This window comes from Ursus maritimus, unplaced genomic scaffold (genome assembly GCF_017311325.1).
Source record: "Ursus maritimus isolate PB19 unplaced genomic scaffold, ASM1731132v1 scaffold_23, whole genome shotgun sequence".
NCBI lineage: Eukaryota > Metazoa > Chordata > Mammalia > Carnivora > Ursidae > Ursus > Ursus maritimus.
In genome coordinates, this window is record NW_024424786.1 from 4,410,227 (window position 1) to 4,421,761 (window position 11,535).

Sequence of the window (11,535 nt, forward strand, 5' to 3'; positions counted from 1 at the left end):
AATACACGGAAACAAATAATCAAATCAAAAAATGGGCAGAAGATATGAACAGACACTTTTCCAATGAAGATATGCAAATATCTAACAGACACATGAAAAAATATTCAAAATCATTAGCCATCAGGGAAATTCAAATCAAAACCACATTGAGATACCACCTTATGCCAGTTAGAATGGCAAAAATTGACAAGGCAAGAAACAACAAATGTTGGAGAGGATGTGGAGAAAGGGGAACCCTCTTACACTGTTGGTGGGAATGCAAGTTGGTACAGCCACTTTGGAAAACAGTGTGGAGGTCCCTGAAAGAGTTAAAAATAGAGCTACCCTATGACCCAGCAATTGCACTACTGGGTATTTACCCCAAAGATACAGACGTAGTGAAGAGAAGGGCCATATGCACCCCAATATTCATAGCAGCATTGTCCATAATAGCTAAACTCTGGAAGGAGCTGAAATGCTCTTCAACAGACAAATGATTCTTCTTTGAAATTGTGTTGGCTATTCTGGGTCTTTTACCTCTCCACATAAATTTAGAATCAGTTTGTTGATATCCATGAAAAAACATTCTGGAATTTTCGTTAGGATTGCATTAAATCTATAGATCAAGTTGGGAAGAACTGGCATCTTGAAAATATTAAGTCTTCTTATCCATGAACATGGAATATCTCTCCATTTATTTAGTTCTTTGATTTCATTTATTAGAGTTTTGTAGTTTTTCTCATGTAAATCTTGCACATATTTCATTAGGTTTATATCCAAGTTTTCATTTTGGATGTGCCAAATTTTTGAAATTTTTGTAATTTCAAATTCTACAGGTTTATTTTTGGTAGAAAAATGATTGACTTCTGTATATTAACTTTGTATCTTGCAACCTTGCTTTAACTGTTTATTAGTTCCAGGAGGGTTTTTTTTTTTGTTTTTTTTTTTGGTCAGTTCTTTTAGATTTTCTTCATCGATGATCATGTCACCTGCAGTGACATAAAAGACAGTTTTATTTTTTCCTTGCCAGTATGCATACTTTTTATTTCCTTTTCTTCTCTTATTGCATAAAATAGAATGTAAAGTAGTACAGTGTTGAAATGGAGTGCTTACTAACATTTTTAAAAGGAGTTTGAGTCTATGTTTATGAAGAATATGGATCTGTGCCTTTTTGCTTGAAATTTCTTTGTCAGGTTTTTGTTTGGCCTCATAAAATAAGGTGAAAAGTGTTCCCTCTTCTATTTTATGAAAGAGTTTCTATAGAATCGGCATTATTTCTTCCTTAAATATTTGATGGAATTACTAAACTTAATAGATATAGAACTGTTCATATTATCTCTTTTTTTGAATGAGCTTTTGTTGTTTGTTTCTTTCAAGGACTCTTTCCCTTTATTTAAGACATAGAATTTATTAGCATGAATCTTACTCTTTTATGATTCTTACAATATTTGAAGAATGTGTAGATCTAGTTCCTCTTTCATTCCTGTTGTAGGTTTATTTTGTCTTCTCTTTTCATTTTGGATTGTCTAGCTAGAGATTTATCAATTTAATTGATCTTTTCAAAGAGTCAGCTCTTGATTTTATTTTCTCTCTTCTCCCCCTTTGTTTTAGTTCATTATTTCTACTTTTATATTTATTATTTTGTTCCTTGTGCTTACTTTGGGTTTGGTTTGTTTTTCTTTTTTCTAGGTTCATAAGGTAGGATGTAGATTATTGTTCTGAGACCATTCTTATTTTCTAATTTAAGCATTTAATGCTATACATTTTCTTCCAAGCATTGCTTTAGCTGCATCCCAAAGAATATTGTATATTGTGCCTATGGTGTCTAGATTTTTTTTTTTTGCATGTGGATGCAAATTGGAACAAATTAATGGAACAAATTAATATTTGTTTCACAAAATTCTGTATTGACTCAAAAGTAAGAATGATCTTTATCAACTTGCTCCACTTAAAAAATGAGGAGTCTGAAAATCGTTTACATATATCATCTAAGAGCAAAATAATCACTGATCAATACAATTCAACCATTTCTTTTATAAGCAAAAAAGTTATAGCCAAAAATGTTTGGTAAGTGTTACATTTTATACTCTAGTGCTTTGAATTAGTATAATCTTTAATTTTTTGAACATAATGATGACAGTAATAAAGAGGAAATATCCGAAAGATGAGCATATGTCACTCCTGATGACAGTGAAAGTGACAGTGGTAGACGGGAGAAAGGCATTTGCAATTAGCAAACACCCGTTATGTTTCCAGACTTGGGCCAGGGATCTACGTTATTCATTTAGTGATTTCAATAATTCTATGAAATAGATATTTAGAAATGAGGAAGCAGAGGCTCAGAGGGTTGAAGTTACTTTCTTTCTTTCTTTTTTTTTTTTAAGATTTATTTAGAGAGAGGGAGAGAGAATGAGCAGGGGGAGGAGCAGAGAAAGAGGGAGATAGAGAATCCTAAGCAGACTCCCCACTGAGCATGGAGCCTGTCGGGGGCTCGATCCCAAGACCCTGAGATCGTGATCTTAGCTGAAATCAGGAGTCAGACCCTTAACCAACTGAGCTACCCAGATACCCCACAGTTACTTTTCTAAGATTATATGTGATTCATTTTCATGGTGGTCTGATTTCAGAGACTACTCTTTTTAATATTGATGTAGAGGCAAGAGAAGAAAATAAAACAGAATTAAGAATTGTTTCGATAATTCTATGTGCCATTCTCCCGAAGTGGCTCATGGTAGAACTAGTCACAGCTTAGTAAAAATGTGTCTATTCAAAGACTTCTTGTCCTAACCACTGCCTTGCTGCTGAAGGATTATTTTCTGTTCTTAGCACTTAGCACTCCCGTGTTTGCTATATAACTTTTATCCTTTATGAACTTAGAGAAAGCAGAAGAATAACTTGAACCATATGACACTTTAAAAAGAAGGAGTTTATTTATTATAATCACAGAGATACTGATTGGCACAGGAATACTGGATTTCTCAGTTGGAAGACAGGTCCCAGCTTTGCTCAGCAGAGTATCAGACTTTCTCCAACTCCTTTTTCTTCTGTTCTGGCTGCGTGTTTATCTTAGGGCTAGTGTCTGGCTTCCAGGGAAATAGAAATTACAGGGTGGAACTTTGTGGGTTCTATGACGTATGGGGTCTACTTTCTGTGGGTGAAATAACAGGGAAGTGAAACCAGCGTTAGAATTCAAACTTGCAGAGGACAATTTTTTTTTATCACCCACACATTTATTTCGTCATTTAACCTCTATTAAATGAATATTTATTGAATTCCCACTATGTGCTAAGAACTGTACTGGGTGCTAAGAATTGGCAAGTGACAAAACAGAGGAGACACCTGCCCTCTGGGAGCTATTTCTAATAGGTTATAATTTAAAAAAAGATACCGGGGGCTAAATTTATGCTAGGAATTATTCCAAAAGCTTTACATATTTACCTCTTGATCCTCACGAAAACTCCATAGGGTAGTCACTACTGATATTTCACGTTATAGAAGAAACTAAGTCAAGTACCTTGCCCAAGGTCACGTAGCTCAAAAGACGCAGCGCTGGGACGGAAGCCAGGCAGCCTGCTTTCTGAGTCCATATTGTAGGTATTCAGCTCCATCCTAAAACCCTGAGGAATATAAAGGCTAGTCAGACATAGATCCTTCAAGATGTTCACCATCAAGGAGAAGAGATGAGCAAAATTAACTATTAGGACAGCTAGAACTAAGACCTTGGGAAGGTGCAGAAACAAGGTTAAGTGTAGAAGGGGGAAGGAATCACATGTGATTGAAATTTGCTGGGAGGCTTTCATGGAAGAAATGGCATTTGATTTGGGTGTGGGCACATGGCAATGAAGAAGAAAGGACACGAAGGAAAGTAAACGAAGTCAAGGCACAGACATTGGAAAGCACACTGAGAGCACCCACATCGGCTTGGCTGAAACATAGGATCTACGATGAGCCGAGCTGCAAGACTCCTGAGCAAACTCTGGGCAAATTGTGAGCAAGAGTGTAGTGAAGACATGAAGACATACACAAGCTTATTGTAGGAACCGGCTCTTCAAGCATTTGCAAACGAATCATATAATCATGTCAGATTTCCAAAACCCCTTTCATGCAAGCCCACATCTATTCCATATGGAAACAAACGAACAAAAAACCCCAATTCCTCTTAGTACTGCAGTTGTAGGATACATTCCTATCGAACGTTTACTCTACATGAGGAGCAAACAGCAAAGGGAGAGCACCTTCCCTTTTTTTCCCCCCCATGGCTTCTGAAAAATCCTTGTCAGGAAGCAGTCCCATCCACACATTCTCTTGGTCCAGGAAAATTAGTATCACTCTGATTACCAGCTTTGACCCCTCTGGCGTCCTCGATGTATATATATAGATATTTTTTTTTTCTACCTCCGTCTTCCCCTTTTCATCTTCATGAAAAATGTGTCTATACATTTTTTTTCTTAACTCCTTCCAGGCTTATATACCCCCACCCCCTTTCAAAGGAAAAAAAAAACCTGTAAAAAGGGCTATTTCAGTTGATTTTGCTGGAGTTGGCAAGTGATCTCTGGGAATTGTATGCTTGTTGGAAGTTGGGGGAATATGGCTGGGATTGAATATTGGAAGTCCCAGATACTACTTATTATTTATTTATTCCTCAGTTGGCCAGTATAGAAGAAAAGGAATAAGAGAAAGGGAATGGGAACAGTCTTCCGAATGGATAGGGCCAAAGCTGAGGACTTGCTAGCGGGGTTGCTCATCTCGCCCGCTTCTCTGCAACACCAGCTCTTTAGCACTTCACAGGACAAATAACCACTTTCCTCCCTGCACCAGTGTGGCAAGGAATAATAGTAATTTGCAGGGCTTGAATCCAAGCAATTAACTCTACAGCATTTTATGAAAATGTAATTATTCTGTAAGTAGGAACTCCCAGGCCACTGGTAGAAGTGATGGGTTTTGCACACTTGCACAAGTTTCCGTCAGCTGGGATGGAGGCTTTTTCTGTTTGTTCCATACCCTTAGCGCACGGAACAGGTAGGATCAGGGCTGATTCTGGTCTTAGGTTTGGGTGCTTTGTGATGAGACGGATGGTTCATCATGGGTGAATTTCGCCAACATTTGCAACTTTCGGAAAAGGAAAACCATGCTGCTTTTCTAGTAGTCATTTTTGTTTTGTTTTACTCCCAAATCCTCAACCTTCTCTCTGGAATAAAATCCATACCCACGTGTGTGTGCACATGTGCACACACACACACACACACACACACACACCCCAGTGCTGCTGGGCTTGGAGAACACCATCAATAATGTAACCAAGTCTGGGTGCCTTTTAAAAGTCTATTTCTTGCTTATAAATAAATGGTAATTTGTTTAAAAGCGTCATTACACACAGTGTTCAGCCAGATCCCATGCATTCGATTATTTTAAATAAATGGACCATAAATGGAACAAGTTCTTTCTAATTTACAAATGATAGGAAACATTTTTCAAGAAAAAAAAAGGAAAAAGTGTAAAATTTGTTCTTAACTACATCTCATTAATGTAGAACTGTTCAATGACCTGTAAAGATTAAAGAATTAGTGAATTGGTGGAATTATCAGAATGAAAAATCTGTATAATTTTGGTTTCAATTTAAAAATCTACTAAACAGTCTAGCGACTTTAGTCTCGGATATTACTTTTTAATATCAGTTTCTACGAATGCAGTGGCATCGGAGTTACAAATGGACTGAACGGAAAGCAACAAATAGTATGTTTAAATTCACAGCACAACAGAGGAGCTAAGTGGGAAGGAGGGACGCCCCGAGGGGGGAGGGATGGGTTATTTTTTTTCCAATAAAACAACTGAAGACATCTAATTAAGTGACCACTCTGCTAAGTGGAGCAAAAATTAATATACATAAATGCATTTATGTCCAGGCAATGGTGCCTTAATTAAGAAGTCAGCTTCAAATGGAGAACCAGAGATAGCTATTTAACCAACATTGCCAGAACATCTTTTCCTTCTGAAAAATTTTCCAGCAATCACACAGAGGAGAAGCGACAGCAGGAAGGGGTGGGAAGGTCTTACACACTGTATGTGACTCAAAAGATGTGGCCATCCCGGCTGATGAGAGTATGCTCAAGGGCAAGGGGTGGCTTAAGTACCCCTTCTCCACCTAGTTCCACACCTGCCCACGTGACTCATACGTACCAGATGTCTCTCCTGTGCGCTTCCCTCCACTGGTCCCTTTCTGCTGGGAATTGATTTAAACATTTTTTTTTTTTAACCTTTCCTGCTGGACTGTAATCCTTCGAGGTAACACAGTATTTCTGAGGTCTCTCAATGATGCCCACCATATGAAGCTCAGTACAATAAATGTTTTTACTTTGGGATTCCAGATGCACCCAAGGACTTTGTGGAGGCAACTGGTGCTGGGGCCCTAGCCCCCTGCCCAGGGAAAGAAATCTGGGAGAGAGGATTTCTGAAGGAGTGGTCTCGGGACAATTGGCATGTGCCCCTGGAGGCTGGCATAGTCCGTGGTCAGGCTTGTTGTAGGAGTCAAGGCCGAGGGAAGCTTGTCACTCTTGGGAAGCTGGGTGTCTTGGTGCCACTGAAATGGAGAGGTGCTGCTATTTTAGAGAAGTGCACCGCTGTCTACCCCCCTACCAGCAAGAATTAGCCAAGATTATAATGACTGCTTGTGGAAGGGTGGCTGAGTGTCCTTTCAAGCTCTGGAACTTCCAACTATGGGCTTGGGTGACCGTTTGTCCAATTTGGAGGACAAGGAACTTCGCAACCCCAAGTTCCTACTCCTTGCCCTGCTACGAGGTGCTCTGAGAAATAGACGACAGGTTGGCAGGGTGCTGTTCTGCCGAAGGGAAAGAAAGAATGACACATGGGGACCCTTCCCCATCCCCATCGTTACTGAGGTGTAATTAACAAATTAAAATCATATCTACTTAAGGATGTTTTGAACTCTTCTCACATGGGGTGAACTCTATGCGGGCAGAAAACAGAATCCCAGAGCTTCTACCTTCAGATTCATACTCAAAAGCTCAACAAACAATTGTGGGGTTTTGGGCCAGGCACTCTCAGGCGCTGCGGAGTACACACAGACAAATCAGACAAGGGCTTCACCTTCAAGAGATGTAGAAAATTCCGTTTGGGGGCGCCTGGGTGGCACAGCGGTTGAGCGTCTGCCTTCGGCTCAGGGCGCGATCCCGGCGTTATGGGATCGAGCCCCACATCAGGCTCCTCCGCTATGAGCCTGCTTCTTCCTCTCCTGCTCCCCCTGCTTGTGTTCCCTCTCTCGCTGGCTGTCTCTGTCTCTGTCAAATAAATAAATAAAATCTTTTAAAAAATGCTAAAAAAAAAAAAAAAAAGAAAATTCTGTTTTGGCCAGACAATTACAAAATATGATCCAGAAACTCTGAGCCAACAGCCCAAGTCCGGGTTGGAAATGTCTTCCTCCATTCTAGCCTCCTTCCAAAAACCTGCCTCTGCAGACGTGAATTAATTTTGCAGCTAACCCAGAGCCACCCCTGCTGGCTTCAGGCATTCCAAATTTGACCAGGTCACTTGTCACCACTCACTTTTGGCTGGTTCTTTAGCCTTTTGCGTGTCTGGGCTCTGCCTCTAAATGTTCTCCAAATTTCCTTGACTACGTCCTGGCCTTAGTAGCAGTCCAGAAATCATCTGTTGGGCACCTTTTGCCTCTTCTTGTCACCTGCTCTGGATGTTTTCTGTTGTCCTGGATCCCTCACACCCCCCCACCCCTACTCTTCTCTGTTCTCTGGGGGGTCTGACCCATCAGAACTGCCTCCATGGCTCGCTTGTTTCTGGAGAAATGAAAGAGGTTGGGAGGATAAGGGTCCGGGGATTTCTTCTCTGCTCCTTCCCTTCTGGATCACTGTGGGTTGGCTGTTTTCCGCAGCTCCTCACAGAAGTGCTCTCTTACACAGCTTTTTGCTTAATCACTGTCTTCCGGTCCAGTCCCCTTCCTGGCCTTGGTCATAGTGACTCGCAACTCTTCTTAGCCCTAGAGCGCTGTACTATCTCTCCTTCCCTTAGGCCCTGCTCACACCTTTAAGCATGGTTGTTTTGTTAAACTCCCCTTCAGTTACCAGCTCAGTGTTACCTCTGCTTCCAGGTCCCTGACTGATGCCACTCTCTCTAGTTCATGCCCTTTGGCCATTTTTCTCCAGGCTTGCAAACCACAATTATGGTTACAAGAGACATGCTTGGATCCTGGATCCGCACGCGGGGTCTCATGGGAATAGCCAAATGGGCCTGCAATTCCCTTGGTGTTGTCCATTTAGAAGACACATAGACCAGAAATGCTGCTAAACACCGTACAATGCACGAGACAGCCCCTCCCCACCGACACTAAAGAATTATTGGCCCAAAATGGCAATAGAAGAGAGGTTGAGAAACCCAGCTCTGCTGTATTGTTTCTGCTTGAGGGATCCAAAGAAAGCCACAGGGTTATTCTCTGGGAGTGATCCGTAAGGTTCAGGGACTCAGAGTATCCTGGGTGGAAATTTTTCTGAGAGACACCCAAATCAGTGTAGATAGAGCAGGGGTCCAGAAAATTGGGCATTAGACCTGAGAGATGAAGTCCACGGGCGCTGAATGTCAGCACTACCCAGAGCCTCATTGGCATGGGGGCCAAAGCTTCGAGCTCAGCCTGGAACCTGCTAGCCTGCCCCTCCCATACTCCTTGGCCTTGTGCTCTAACTCCCTCAAGTTGTCGTCTGAGGTTGAGACGTGAGTCCGTCTGACCACCACGCCCAGCCTCCTTCTGCTAATGCAGCATGTCTACCTACTTGTAAGCAAAGGGGACAGAATTCTGATGAGTGTGAAGATGCTGCGTTTTTGTTAGCAACAGAAGTTCCAGAAAGAAGAAAAAAGGGTGGATATGACATTGAAAGACCTAAAAAGAAAAGAGGAAGGCAAGACACCTTGGACTGACAGTGGCAAAAGGCTCAGTAAGGGAAGGGGCCGGGCCAGAGGAGGGTGATTTAGGCCCACAGAGACGTAATGAACGGATGAAACTGATTTGCCTTTTTAGTATCCCAAATTTGCCAAGTTTGTCTTGATGTCACAGAAACTCTGCCCTCCCGGTAATGAAGATGTTGCTTTTCGAGAATTTCCTCAGTGGATCCCCAGCTTCTGCCTGTCTCTGTGGAGAGAATTGTCAGTCATCACGCCCAGGTGGTCAAGGAAGAGGAGCGATCCGGTGCTTGGACCAGTTGACCTAGAAGTCAGCACGGAGGCTGGTTCAGGGCAGGAGATGTCCGCAGATGCATGGCTTCCTCTGAGCACGCAAGGGCATCCAGCATCCTTTGAAATCAGTCAGCGGTCTGTCTGTAATAATTGATGCGCACAATCCCCTAATCAGGGACCAGAGTCCAATGCCAATTGTTTCTTTTACTTTTTAATGGATTCGAACTCCATACCCAAGCTTAGAAAATCAAAGCACTTCTGGAAGATATTTATTAGCGGCCAAATTATAAAAACACATAGCAAACCTTTAGTTTGCATTACAAGTGTTAATATATGCAGAGCCCCGTGAATAGCTCATCTTTCTGCCTCTCTTGTATCTTAAATTTTTCATTACAAATTTCCAGGGCTTCAAAGTAGACTCGCACAGCCAGTGCCTTTTTTCTCCCTTGCATGACAAAGAGCTGTCAAAAACGGTTCCTGGCTGGCTAGTTTCTTCCCCTTTTTTCTCTCATCTAAATGTCAAACAACTTAGCTTAAATAAAGCCCAGCATTCTTCGTCTGGTGCTTCTCAAAAGAAAAACACCACCACAGAAGGCATCTACAAAGGCCCTAATTAATGTTTCTCATTGATTTGGTTTTAGTGTGATGTATTTTATGAAAAAAATATGAATCCAGAAGGCACTCTCATTAAAATCATTAGCGGCTCAACATTGGCTGCAAACAGCCGGGTGCGTGGTAGGGCTTAGGAACCCAGACTCACAAACACGCAGAACCACATGTGCACCTGTATGTGCGCGTGCCATGCCTTCCGGGTCACACACAGCCCGCCTGGGTGTGTACATGTAAAAAATTGTGTGCCAAGTGTGCACTCGGGCATCCATTAATTACCGAAGCACATGGAGACTTCCAGATGGCTGGCTATCTGGAAGGGTATGCACGCGAGCACACCAGCAGCATCTGATTCCCCGTGCGTGCTCAGAGTACAGAAGACAGGGGTGCTCACACGCAGTGTCACACGCGTGTGCACACAGATATCCATGTATTAGAAGGAGACAGGAAGAAGACAACCTCTTACATTGCTTGGGATTATATTCTTGGGGAAGATCAAGAAATACCAGTGCCAGGCGGTGTTCACACACAGTATCGTCTCTCAGGAAGATGTTCTTTGCCATTTCGTTCTCGGCTGGCCTGCTACTACCACGGGCCGAAGCTGTCAGGGCCGATCAGGGGCGTGCACGTGTTCACCTCTTTTGCGGAGACGAGGTTTTCTCTGGATGGCTGGAATGTTTTCTGAAGCTCTCTCTTCTGCCTGGTCTTAGACCCCTCATGATATGGGGATGGGAAGGGGAGGAAGAGAGGGATTCTCCATCTTGACTCCGTGCTCAGAAACTCCTGAAGCTGGACTTTCACTCCTTTGACGGCAGCTATTACCAGGCCTGGGTTTTGGAAAAATCCTACATTATTCCCCCCTTTCTAGAAGTCAGTTCTTGGTCAAACAAACTCTGTCTCCCACTCACATGCCCTTTTTAAAGGGCCCTCGGTTGGTTTCCATGAGTGGCAATTTTCCAAGGAGCTTCCACAACTTGGAGAGGGCCCCGGAGGAAGCCCGCCCCTCAACCTCACCTCTAGGACACATGCGCTGTCTGCTCACCTCGTGCGGCGCAGTGCACCTGCCCTTTCTCTCGGGACAGCCAGCCGGGTCGGGGATCGACGCAAGTGGTCCTCCTGCCGGGACAGCCTCCCTGGCTGGCGTTCTGCACTAGAATCTGGGGCCATGGCTCTTGCACTATCAAAGAGCAGATTTACTCTCAAGTTAAGACGCTTTGCCTTTGTTTCACACACGTATATTTCTTCCAAGGGCTTTGTAGGGAAGAAGTTACGTAGTCAAGACATGGTTTATGTACTTTTAGGGCCCACACGTCAAGATATTATCTCTCCCCAAGTGATACAGGAAACTTGGACTAGATGGTGTTCAGTTGGACTGCAAATCCTCGGAAGGGAGACTCCGTGGTCTTCCAAGGTTTTCTCCCCCAAGCCTATGGGGAGCACAGGCTGGCTCTCAAGGACCCTTTTCTCCACTCCCCCAGGGTGTTGTTGGGACCGCAGTTACCCCTCTGTACTGCTGTGCACACCCACATCTCCCCGCAGAGAAGCAGCTAAGCCGAGGGTAGAAAGTCTTACATTTGAGGGCCATGCTGTCCTAGGAGGGGGAAGGGACTCAGTGTTCAAGTTCAGATCTCACACAAATGCCCTCCTAACCTCTGGTTCTCTCTTGAGCTTCCTGTCTTCCTGTCTCCTCCTTACCCACGTGGCCCAATCGGTGGGCTGGCAGAGGGGTCTTTTCTCTCTCTTACTCTCTTAAGG

The 11,535-nt window shown here is 43.1% G+C and overlaps 1 long non-coding RNA gene across 2 annotated transcripts; it reads right to left on the bottom strand.

Moving 5' to 3' along the window:
* Nucleotides 1-2,472: 2,472 nt before the first annotated feature.
* LOC103679383 lies at nucleotides 2,473-7,229 on the bottom strand. Of its 2 annotated transcripts, none has more exons than XR_572922.2 (3): nucleotides 7,084-7,229; nucleotides 3,494-3,596; nucleotides 2,473-3,127 (listed from the first exon to the last, which is right to left on the bottom strand). It is a non-coding gene; the product is annotated as an uncharacterized LOC103679383 (long non-coding RNA). The 2 variants fall into 2 exon arrangements; XR_005837038.1 differs by having other exon boundaries at nucleotides 6,157-7,229.
* Between the last annotated feature and the right edge of the window lie 4,306 nt (nucleotides 7,230-11,535).